Below are 12176 nucleotides of genomic sequence, written 5' to 3' on the forward strand. Positions count from 1 at the left end.
CCACAAGGTGGGACGAAGGCCGTTCACTGCCTCCGGTTTGCACCACTGCCTCTCCCCCTGTGCCCCAACCTGCCACTGAGATCCAACCCCGTTCTGAGGACACAGGCACGAGTGCCTACTGGCCTGCACCCACACCCTCACCTCCGCTGTCCTCGGCCCCATCCAGCAATGTCTCTCAGCGCAGCGTCCAGACGTCGCTAGCGCAACTGTTTGAGCGCAAGCGCAAGTACGCTGCCACGCACCCGCACGCTCAAGTGTTAAACGTGCACATAGTCAAATTGATCAGCCTGGAGATGCTGCCATATAGGCTTGAGGAAACGGAGGCTTTCAAAAGCATGATGGCGGCGGCCCCACGCTACTCGGTTCCCAGTCGCCACTACTTTTCCCGATGTGCCGTCCCAGCCCTGCACGACCACGTCTCCCGCAGCATTGTACGCGCCCTCAGCAACGCGGTTACTGCCAAGGTCCACTTAACAACGGACACGTGGACAAGCACAGGCGGGCAGGCCACTATATCTCCCTGACGGCACATTGGGTGAATTTAGTGGAGGCTGGGACAGAGTCAGAGCCTGGGACCGCTCACGTCCTACCCACCCCCAGAATTGCGGGCCCCAGCTCGGTGGTGGTATCTGCGGCGGTGTATGCTTCCTCCACTAAACCACCCTCCTCCTCCTCCTCCAACGCAACCTCTGTCTCGCAATCAAGATGTGTCAGCAGCAGCAGCACGTCGCCAGCAGTCGGTGTCGCGCGGCGTGGCAGCACAGCGGTGGGCAAGCGTCAGCAGGCCGTGCTGAAACTACTCAGCTTAGGAGAGAAGGGGCACACGGCCCACGAACTGCTGCAGGGTCTGACAGAGCAGACCGACCGCTGGCTTGCGCCACTGAGCCTCCAACCGGGCATGGTCGTGTGTGACAACGGCCGTAACCTGGTGGCGGCTCTGCAGCTCGGCAGCCTCACGCACGTGCCATGCCTGGCCCATGTCTTTAATTTGGTGGTTCAGCGCTTTCTGAAAAGCTACCCACACTTGTCATACCTGCTCGGAAAGGTGCGCCGGGTCAGCGCACATTTCCGCAAGTCCAAGACGGACGCTGCCGCCCTGCGGACCCTGCAACATTGGTTTAATCTGCCAGTGCACCGACTGCTGTGCGACGTGCCCACACGGTGGAACTCTACGCTCCACATGTTGGCCAGACTCTATGAGCAGTGTAGAGCTATAGTGGAATACCAACTCCAACATGGGCGGCGTAGTGGGAGTCAGCCTCCTCAATTCTTTACAGAAGAGTGGGCCTGGTTGGCAGCCATCTGCCAGGTCCTTGGAAACTTTGAGGAGTCTACCCAGATGGTGAGCGGCGATGCTACAATCATTAGCGTCACCATTCCTCTGCTATGCCTCTTGAGAAGTTCCCTGCAAAGCATAAAGGCAGACGCTTTGCGCTTGGAAACGGAGGCGGGGGAAGACAGTATGTCGCTGGATAGTCAGAGCACCCTCATGTCTATATCTCAGCGCGTTGAGGAGGAAGGGGAGGAGCATAAGTAGTAGGGGGAAGAGACAGTTAGGATGTTAGGATGCCTTTCTCGAGACCCTCGCGTTACACGCATTCTGGCCACTACGGATTACTGGGTGTACACACTGCTCGACCCACGGTATAAGGAGAACCTTTCCACTCTCATACCCGAAGAGGAAAGGGGTTCGAGAGTGATGCTATACCACAGGACCCTGGCGGATAAACTGATGGTAACATTCCCATCCGACAGCGCTAGTGGCAGAAGGTGCAGTTCCGAGGGCCAGGTAGCAGGGGAGGCGCAGAGATCAGGCAGCATGTACAGTGCAGGCAGGGGAACATTCTCCAAGGCCTTTGCTAGCTTTATGGCTCCCCAGCAAGACTGTGTCACCGCTCCCCAGTCAAGGCTGAGTTGGCGGGAGCACTGTAAAAGGATGGTGAGGGAGTACGTAGCCGATCGCACGACCGTCCTCGGTGACGCCTCTGCCCCCTACAACTACTGGGTGTCGAAGCTGGACACGTGGCCTGAACTCGCGCTGTATGCCCTGGAGGTGCTTGCTTGTCCTGCGGCTAGCGTCTTGTCAGAGAGGGTGTTTAGTGTGGCTGGGGGAATCATCACGGATAAGCGTACCCGCCTGTCAACCGACAGTGCCGACAGGCTAACACTCATCAAGATGAACAAAGCCTGGATTTCCCCAGACTTCTCTTCTCCACCAGCGGACAGCAGCGATACATAAGCAATACGTAGGCTGCACACGCGGATGGAAGCATCGTTCTCTATCACCATCAAAAACGGGGACCTTTTTGCGTCATCAATCTGTGTATTCTATTCATCCTCCTCCTCCTGCTCCTCCTCCTGAAACCTCACGTAATCAAGCCGAACGGGCAATTTTTCTTAGGCCCACAAGGCTCAGTCATATAATTTTTGTAAACAATTTTTATACGTTTCAATGCTCATTAAAGCGTTGAAACTTTCACCTGAACCAATTTTTATTTTAACTGGGCTGCCTCCAGGTCTAGTTACCAATTAAGCCACATTAACCAAAGCGATTAATGGGTTTCACCTGTCCTCTTGGTTGGGCATGGGCAATTTTTCTGACGTACATTAATACTGTTGGTACACCACTTTTTGGGGGCCCTCGCCTACAGTGTAATCCAATTAATTTTTTGCCCACCTGCATTAAAGCTGACATTACATCAGCTGTGCTGGGCACTGCAATGGGATATATTTATGTACCGCGGGTGGGTTCCAGGGAGCCACCCATGCTGTGGGTCCACAGGGAGTTGTAACTGCATGTGTCCACTTCTAAAGAACCCCAGTCTGACTGGGGCATGCAGTGTGGGCCGAAGCCCACCTGCATTTAACATGACATTACCTCAGCTGCGATGGGCAATGCAATGGGATATATTTATGTACCGCCAGTGGCTTCCTGGCATCCACCCATGCTGTGGGTCCACAGGGAGTTGTAACTGCATGTGTCCACTTCTAAAGAACCCCAGTCTGACTGGGGCATGCAGTGTGGGCCGAAGCCCACCTGCATTTAATCGGACGTTACCTCAGCTGTGCTGGGCACTGCAATGGGATACATTTATGTACAGCCGGTAGGTTCCAGGGAGCCACCCATGCTGTGGGTGCACACGGAATTCCCATTGCGGAGTTGTATCTGCCTGTGACTATTTATAAAAAACCGCGGTCTGACTGGGGCATGCAGACACCTTGACAGAATGAATAGTGTGTGGCACATAGGTTCCCCATTGCTATGCCCACGTGTGCAGCTCCTGATGGCGGTGGCACAGGATTATATTTCTCATTGCTTCTGTACAGCATTGTGGGCTATCGCCCCGCCCCTTTTAAAGAGGGTCTCTGCCTAGCCGTGCCAACCCTCTGCAGTGTGTGCCTGTGGTTCCTCCTTATGGCAGACGCACTTATAAATAGACATGAGGGTGGTGTGGCATGAGTGCAGCTGAAGGCTGCGCAGGGACACTTTGGTGTGCGCTGTGGACACTGGGTCGTGCGGGGGGGTTGGGCAGCATGTAACCCAGGAGAAGTGGCAGCGGAGTGTCATGCAGGCAGTGATTGTGCTTTGTTGGAGGTAGTGTGGTGCTTAGCTAAGGTATGCATTGCTAATGAGGGCTTTTCAGAAGTAAAAGTTGTTGGGAGGGGGGGGGGCACTCTTGCCGCTATTGTGGCTTAATAGTGGGACCTGGGAACTTGAGATGCAGCCCAACATGTAGCCCCTCGCCTGCCCTATCCGTTGCTGTGTCGTTCCCATCACTTTCTTGAATTGCCCAGATTTTCACAAATGAAAACCTTAGCGAGCATCGGCGATATACAAAAATGCTCGGGTCGCCCATTGACTTCAATGGGGTTCATTACTCGAAACGAACCCTCGAGCATCGCGATAATTTCGTCCCGAGTAATTAGCACCCGAGCATTTTGGTGCTCGCTCATCTTTAGTTGCTGTCTATCATCATAGAAGAATAAAGCATATCTTTTGATATTTTTGCACCACCTATGCTGCCACGTTCTTTACGTTTGTTATTTCTCTCTGCTGTCTGCCATTTCATGCTGAGTGGAAGCTGACAGCACTGGGAGGACTGACAGAAAGTTCTAAAACGTGTTCACCGCCATGATAAATATCTCACATGCTACCAGTTCTTATTATACGGTGTGTGTGTGTGGGGGGGGGATGACTTTGTTATATATTTTGTTCTAGAGAATAGAACACCAATATTGCACTACACTAGTAGATTCTCACCTTGGCTTTTAAACACATAGCACCAACATATTCCATAGTGGTGTACACTCATCAGGATAGCTTTAAACTAGAACAATATGGGAAGGGAAGGGAAAGGCCAGGTAAAAATATACTTCTAATTAATACATTTGAGAGCCTCACTATTAGAAGTGGAAAGAAAGAACAAAGACAAAAAATTCAGAATGAAAATAGAGGAGTAAGAGACACCGATCACAAACTAAAACGTTTCTACACAAATGCCCAGAGCATGGGAAACAAGCAAGGAGAATTGGAGCTCCTAACACAGGAAGAGAAATATGATGTCATAGGCATCACGGAAACTTGGCGGGATGATACACATGATTGGAATACAAGGCGTGAAGGATACAACTTATTTATAAGAAACAGACCTAAAAAAAAGGGGGAGGAGGTATTGCGTTGTATGTTAGGAAAACATTAATCTCCACAGAGATTCAAGTTTCAGAGCATGGGAGTTCTGTAGAAACAGTTTGGGTAAGAATACAAGGAGAGAACAACAGAAAGGACACCATTGTAGGCATTTACTATACACCACCTGGACAAGCAGAAGGTATAGATGGACTCTTTCTACATCAGATGGCTAAGCTCTCAAAAAAGTATGACCTAGTGATTATGGGAGATTTTACCTATCCAGACATTTGTTGGGAATCTTTCTCAGGTAAAACAACTTAAAGTTTCCAAAAGGTAGAGGAGAAAACAAGGGGATCTGCTATCTTGGACCTAATTCTTACCAACAGGGAGGAAATGGTTGAGGAAGTGCGGGTAGCTGGGACCTAAGGAGGCAGTGATCATGCTATCCTTGAATTTTGCATAACAAGGGGAGGAAGACATACGAAGACTAAGGGTGCATTTAGACTCAAAGCTCTTCGCTCAAAAAATGGCTTTTAAGCGATCATTTTGCATAAAACTGCTACTTGGTACTAATACCTATTAGCACCAATTAGTAGCATGTTAGCCATTGGGAACTGTATTCAGAGAACACACTACCCGCTGTTCTCTGAATAAATTCCCTTTGTTCTGCCACGGGGCTGACAACTGAGACAATGTAATTAGCTGTAATCAGCGCACTCCGGGAAGAAAACAGTGTGTGGTCCTTCTTTTCAGCTGTTCTGCTGAACGATGGATTTCATGCCTAACTGAAATCCATTGTTCCGCAGAAAATTGAAAGACAGGCGCATTTACATGAAACGATTATTGCTCAAAAGATAGCTTTTGAGCGAATTTTGAGCGATAATCGTTGTGTCTAAATGGGCCTTTATACTTCAAGGCTGGATTTCAGAAAGACAGACTTTAATGGACTCAGAAAGAGGGCAGGAAGTTAAATGATATTCTCAAAGCACAATCTTTAACAATCCCTAGAAAAGTAGAATGGGAAGCATTTAAAGAGACTAGAATGGATGAGCACAGAACAGGAAGAAAAATATGTTTTAAAATGGAAAGAGGGAGGAATATCTAAAGAAGAGTATAATGCAGTATACAGAAACTGTAGGGCAAGTGTCAGAAAAGCTAAAGCTAATAAAGAATTGAGGCTTTCAACATTGTTGACCCACTGTGCCAACTAACCGGTTTGGCTTTGGGCTAATCCTAAGGGTGTTATCCTGGCGGTTCCCTGGTATTTACCCTTTAACCCCTGTAGCCTACGCTATGGGAATAATAATCATTAATAATAATAAGCTTTATTTGTATAGTGCCAAGTTATTCCGCAGCGCTTGAAAACGGGCAGGCCGCTACTTCCTGGAATAGTCCCAGTGTAGTTGGCAGCTGACCCATGGGAGTCAGATGCACCGGTGCAAAGCACAGTGAAACAGTCCGAACTGCAATTAGAGTTTGGTCCAGTGACAGGACAAGCAGAGAACAGACATAATACAGGTAAATTCCATGGATTGGGGCAGACACAGGAGTCAGAAGCTGGAGACCTTGCCAGGTGACTAAGGCAAACTCACACCAATACTCAGGCTAGGAGGAGGATCCCCAGCTCAGTTAAATAGCAGGGTAATAGCCTATTACCCTGTAGCTGGACTGAGAGCGCTCGAAAAGATTAACTCCTGCAGTGCTGATGGAAAGTACCCAGCTACGAACCCATTCATAGAGGAGGAGCAGAGTGATGCCCTTGTCTGTTCAAAACAGCAAGAGGGCAGCAGATATGGGTAGCCAGCTTAACAGAGGCGAAAAGCAATAAAAAAGGATTTTGGAAGTATGTCAAAAGCAAAAGAAAAGTCAAAGATGCTATAGGATATTTACAGCAGAAAAATTGTGAATTGGGTAACAATTATGTTGAGAGGGCCGAACTTTTAAATTCCTTTTGTGTAACTGTTTTCTCTCAGAAAACTCATCTTCCCTGTGCTATTGGAGGAATAAAAGAATGCAGGCTATCTATAAATAGAGATATGGTGAGGGAACACTTAGCTAACTTAATTGAATTCAAGTCTTGAGGGCCAGATGGATTACATCCTAGGATACTAAAGGAAGCAGTGGAGGTAATTGCTGAACCACTCACCATAATCTTTGAAAATTCCTGGAGAACAGGAGAAGTCCCAGAAGATTGGAAAAGGGAAAATGCTGTCCCTATCCCTTCAAAAAAGGGAAGAAGATGGATTCAGTAAACTATAGACCTGTGAGCCTGACTTCTATACCGGGAAAGATCTTTGAACAAATTATTAAACAGCATGTATGCAAGGACTTGGATGAGAATGGAGTTAATTAACCAGCATGGGTTTGTAACAAACGAGTCATGCCAGACTAATTTAATTCCCTTCTATGACAGAATCACCGACTGGGTTGATCAGGGAAATGCAGTAGGTATAGTATATTTTGACTTAAGTAAAGCATTTGACAAAGTATCTCATACCATCCTTATTGAAAAAAATGACCAAATATGGGATTGACAAGGCAACTGTTAAGTGGATATGTGGATTCACAACTGACTGAGTGATTGTACTCAAAAAGTGGTCATAAATGGCTGCACATCCAATTGGAAGAAGTTGTCAAGTGTGGTACCACAAGACTCTGTCCTGGGCCCAGTGTTGTTCAACATTTTAATAAATGATTTGGAGGAGGGAATTAAGGGAAACTGATCAAATGTGCAGACGACACAAAGCTAGGAGGGATAGATAACACTAGAGAAGAGAGAGGATTTAAAAAGATCTAGAAAAGCCTGAACAGTGGCCAGTGACTAACAGAATGGTATTTAACAAGGAGAAATGCAACGTCCTACATCTGGGCGAGAAAATGAAAAAAAAAGCACATATAGAATGGGAGGAATTAAGCTAAGCAGCACATGTGAAAAAGACTTGTCTTCATCTGATGGTTGTTGAAATCAGAGCTGGATCTTGGTCTCCTGTTTTTCCCTGCTCATATCAAGCTAAGTACTGAGGTTATTGGTAGTAGTTGTATTCTTGTTTTTCAATTCTGACAGCGGCATTTAAATGGACCGATCTTGGTGTTAGCCATTTAAATGCCGCTGTTAATTCTGACAGTAGCATTTAAATGGCCCAATTGGTATTAAAATAAGAATCCATCCGCCCCACTCCCCAAAATTAGATCACAGAGCGTCATTTGGTTATCATTGAAGCCTGGTGCATAGTGAAGGCCCCTAGGGCTGCCATGTATTCCTGCCTATTAAGACATGCCTGTGACATGTTAAAATAGATTGCCTGCAAAAATATACTGCAAATTGAAGTAATGCATTATATTGAATGAGCAATCAAACGATTGCAAATTTCAGTTCCTTTAGAGGCCTAAAAAAGGTAGAGTTTAAATAAGAACCCTTTCCCCATATTTATAACATAAAAATCAAAACAAAAAAAACATATTGGGTGTTGCTGCATCCATAAAAGTCTGATGTATTAAAATAACACATAATTTATCCCACACTGTGAATGCCATAATTGTGCTTTCTTTTGGTCATCTTGGCTCAAGAAACAATTGAAAAAACAGCAATAGAAAATTAGTATGTGCCCCAAAATAGCAACCATCGATCACCCTGCAAAAATCAAACACTCACACGACTTAATTGATGGGAAAATAAAAAGATATGGCAGTCAGAAGATGGAGACAGAAAATAATAAAATAAATTAATTAAATAAGATATTTCATATCTGAAAAGTAGTAAAAGAAGAAAAAGTATATCATTTTCATACCATCATATTTGTACTGACTCACAGAATAAATTTATTGTGTCATTTGTGGCACAGTCTAGAACCCATAAAAACTGGACCCCTAAAATGGTGCAATTTCCATTTCACACCACTTAGAAATCTTGAGACGTTTTCAGTACATTATATGGTACATTGAATGGTACCATTGAAATATGCAACTCTGCCCACAAAAGACAAGCCTTCAGACAGCTACACTGAGGATAAAATGACTTGCGCCTTAGACCCTAAGCAGCAATTAGATCACAATTTACAAAATATTTCAGAACATTGCAATGCACTCAAAATCTAGTGCCCTTGTAGCCTTCCCCTTATCCCTCCTTGAATACTCATCCCTACCCTCCCACAGTGAGAACCTAAAGGGATTAGCCCACCAGACCTAGTCCTAAAGAGAGGTTAGTGTAGCGTAGGTCTGCAGGAGGTCGCCTTGACGTGGCAGATGGGCTCACATGTTTTGATCAAAATGTGTGCTAAGAACCTTACATATTCATGCAGTTAATAAATATAAAAATAATGTCATTTAAATCTACTGAAAAAAACTTTTAACTCCTTAGTGAATGCCATACGTATTTTCATGTCCTAGGTGTCTGGGCTTTATTCTACAATCAGTCAGTGGGGTCTGTGCGTGTGACAGATCCCTGTTATCGGTAAAATATCGGGCGCATGCCCAGAAGCCAGGAGAGCCTGGGAACTTTAAAATCTCCTTGCTCCTGGCTACCAAAGATAGTCGAGAGCCTGGAGATTTCACAGGGGCTGTGGTATGTGGTCCTTGATCATGTAAAAGTTAAAAAAAAGTTTAAATAGGCAGTTTCACCTACCCTCACGGAACGAATCCGTGAGTGGAGGTGAAATTACTTACCTAAGCCCTCCGGCCATGTCTCCTGACAGGATCTTTATCCACGGACCTTTCCCCGGCTTCTGCGCATGTGCAAAACGGCAAAATGGTGGACACAAGCGCAGAAGCTGGGAAGGGCCCGTGAAATTTAAAATCTCCTTCCTCCTGGCTACTAAAGGTAGCCAAGAGCTTGAAGCAGTAACTGGAGGCCTCATTAAGCGGTCCCCAGTCACGTGATCGACATTATCGAATGGTATAAAAAGGTAGCAATCTACCTTAGGAGGATTCCGTAACATGGAGCCCATTGTGTTCTATGGTTGCAAACATACCCACAGCCCATACGCAATTACACTGCGTATGGACTGCGGGTACCCGCGTCATTGCTAAGCGACATCGCAGGAATTATAAACAAACAAAAAAAGGTGTACTGCGCATGACCACCCACATGAGTATGCAGCTATGTGCAGTACAATTCGCGGCTGTACACAGGTTTACGGAAGAGCTCACAGCTGGAACCCGCTGCGGGCCTCTGCAAGCAGATTCTGCATGCAGCCATGTGAGTCTGGCATTTTTCAGATTGCCACCTATAATTCCTACTTAATTTCCAAAATGTCCCCAGGAACGCTCACTTTCATGCAATTCCAGGAGAAGCTTGTTGAGCGCTTTCTGTTTGAGACCACCGAACCTCAGCAAGCTTACGAGTCTGAAGAAGTGCGAAGGTTCACAAATCGCCACTTTTTGCACCCTATCCCTGCCACTGAGGTCAAGAAATACTCTCCAAAAAAGTGTTGAGTTTGCAGAAACCATGGGAGGAGGGATACCCAGTTTTATTGCTCCCTGTGCCCATCCCAACCAGGCCTCTGTAATTACCATTGTTTTGAGACATACCACACAGTTTTACATTATTATTTTTATCTAAGATTTAGGGAATGCCAAAACGAAGGGGTTCTTTTTTTTAAGGGAATTAATTTTTTTTTCTGCACAATGGGAGCCTGGTATTTATTCAGTTGTGCCCTGAAAGCTAAAGAGTGTTCCCTCCATTATAGGCCTAGCCATGTGTCCTGTAAGAAGATGGGTATGTCTCTGAAAAAGGACAAACTGGTATCAATTTTTAAAATGACACAATTGAGAAAAAAAATCAAAATCATATTTTTTTCTTCTGCTTTGCTTAGATTCATTCAAAAACTGTAGTGTCAAAATACGCAGTACACCCCTAGATGAATTCGTTAAGGTCTAGTTTTCAAAATGAGATAATTTGTGGGGGTTCTCTGTCGTTTTGGCCGCTCAAGTTCCTTACCATGCTCTACAAGTGGGCAATGGGGCCTAAAACACCTTCAAGATAAATTTCTGTTCCGAAAGCAACCAGCTGCGCCTTTCAGTTTGGGCCCCATTGTGCATACGGACATAAGATTAGGGCCACAATGGGTATGTTTCTGAACGCAAAACAAACAGAGGTATCCATTTTGGTGTGCAAATCCTCATTTTCATGTGCACTGTAGGAAAAAAACTGTCTTTAAAATGACATATTTGTTTTAGTTTTTCTCCTCTAAATTGCATCAACTCCTGAAAAAAACCTGTTGAGTCAAAATACTCATGACACACCTCAGTGAATACATTAAGGGGTGTATTTTTTTTAAAAGGGTTTATTTGTGGGGGCGTCTATCATTTTGACACTTATGAGCCTTTGCAATCTTGGCTTGGTGCAGGAAAATAAACTGTTCCTCAAAATTTTAATAATTAATGTTAAATATGTACATCTCCTACAAAGCCTAAAGTTTTCAAATCTTCTTCCAGCATAAAATAAACATATGTAAATATATACAGATAGTCCCCGACTTGCGAACATTCGACTTACGAATTTCGCTAGATACGAACTATCTCTTCTGCACAGTATGATGTAATGCTATGGCATTACATCATACTGTGCAGGGACCGGACAAGCTTCTATCAAGCCTGATAGAAGCCTGTCCGGTCAGATCGCGGGACACTGCGGTTGCTAGGCAGCCGGGGGCCTTCTGAAAGGCCCGAGGGCTGTCTATGTAGAGCGCCTATCAAGCCGTGCGCTTGATGGGCACTCTGCATAGACAGCCCTGGGGCCTTTCAGGAGGTCCCCGGCTGCCTAGCAACCACACAGCGTCCCGCGATCTCATCGTGGGACGCTGTACGGGCCCCCTGAACGTCGGGTGTCGGCTGTTCTTACAGCGGGCACCCGGCGGCAGCAGTTCCGACGAGCCGCGCCACTCGGCGGAACTGTTAACACTCTAAATACCGCTGTCAGAGCGGTATTTAAAGTGTTAACAGTTCTGACAAGCGGCGCGGCTCGTCGGAACTGCTGCCGCCGGGTGCCCGCTGTAAGAACAGCCGGCAACCGACGTTGTATGGAGCGGGATCCACCCGCTCCATACCATTTGTTCGACTTGCGAACAAAACGGACTTGCGAACGGGCTCCCGGAACGGAACCTGTTCGCAAGTCGGGGACCACCTGTATATCGAATCAAAAATGTGTACAGCATGTTTGCAAATATTTGACATATTGTAGTTGAGATTTTCTGAAAACTTTACAAATTTTTGTCACTTTTAATAAATATCCACAAATTCTATTGTTCTATTTTTACCATCTAAATAAAGTTCAATATGTGGCGAAGAAACAATGCCAGAATTACTTGGATGTGCAAAACGTTTACGGAGTTATCCTATGTTAAAGTGACACATGTCAGATTTCCAAAATTTGGCCATGGTCATTAAGGCGCAAACAGGTTTGGTCACTAAAGGGTTAACCTATCAGTATGGTAGGAAACCCACATGCAGACAGGGAGAAGATACAAACTCCATCCAGATTTTGCACTTATCCCAGTCAGATTTGATTCTATGATCTAAGAGCTGCAAGACAACCACTGAGCCACTATGC

The sequence above is a fragment of the Eleutherodactylus coqui genome, chromosome 11, assembly GCF_035609145.1.
Source record: "Eleutherodactylus coqui strain aEleCoq1 chromosome 11, aEleCoq1.hap1, whole genome shotgun sequence".
Taxonomy (NCBI): Eukaryota; Metazoa; Chordata; class Amphibia; order Anura; family Eleutherodactylidae; genus Eleutherodactylus; species Eleutherodactylus coqui.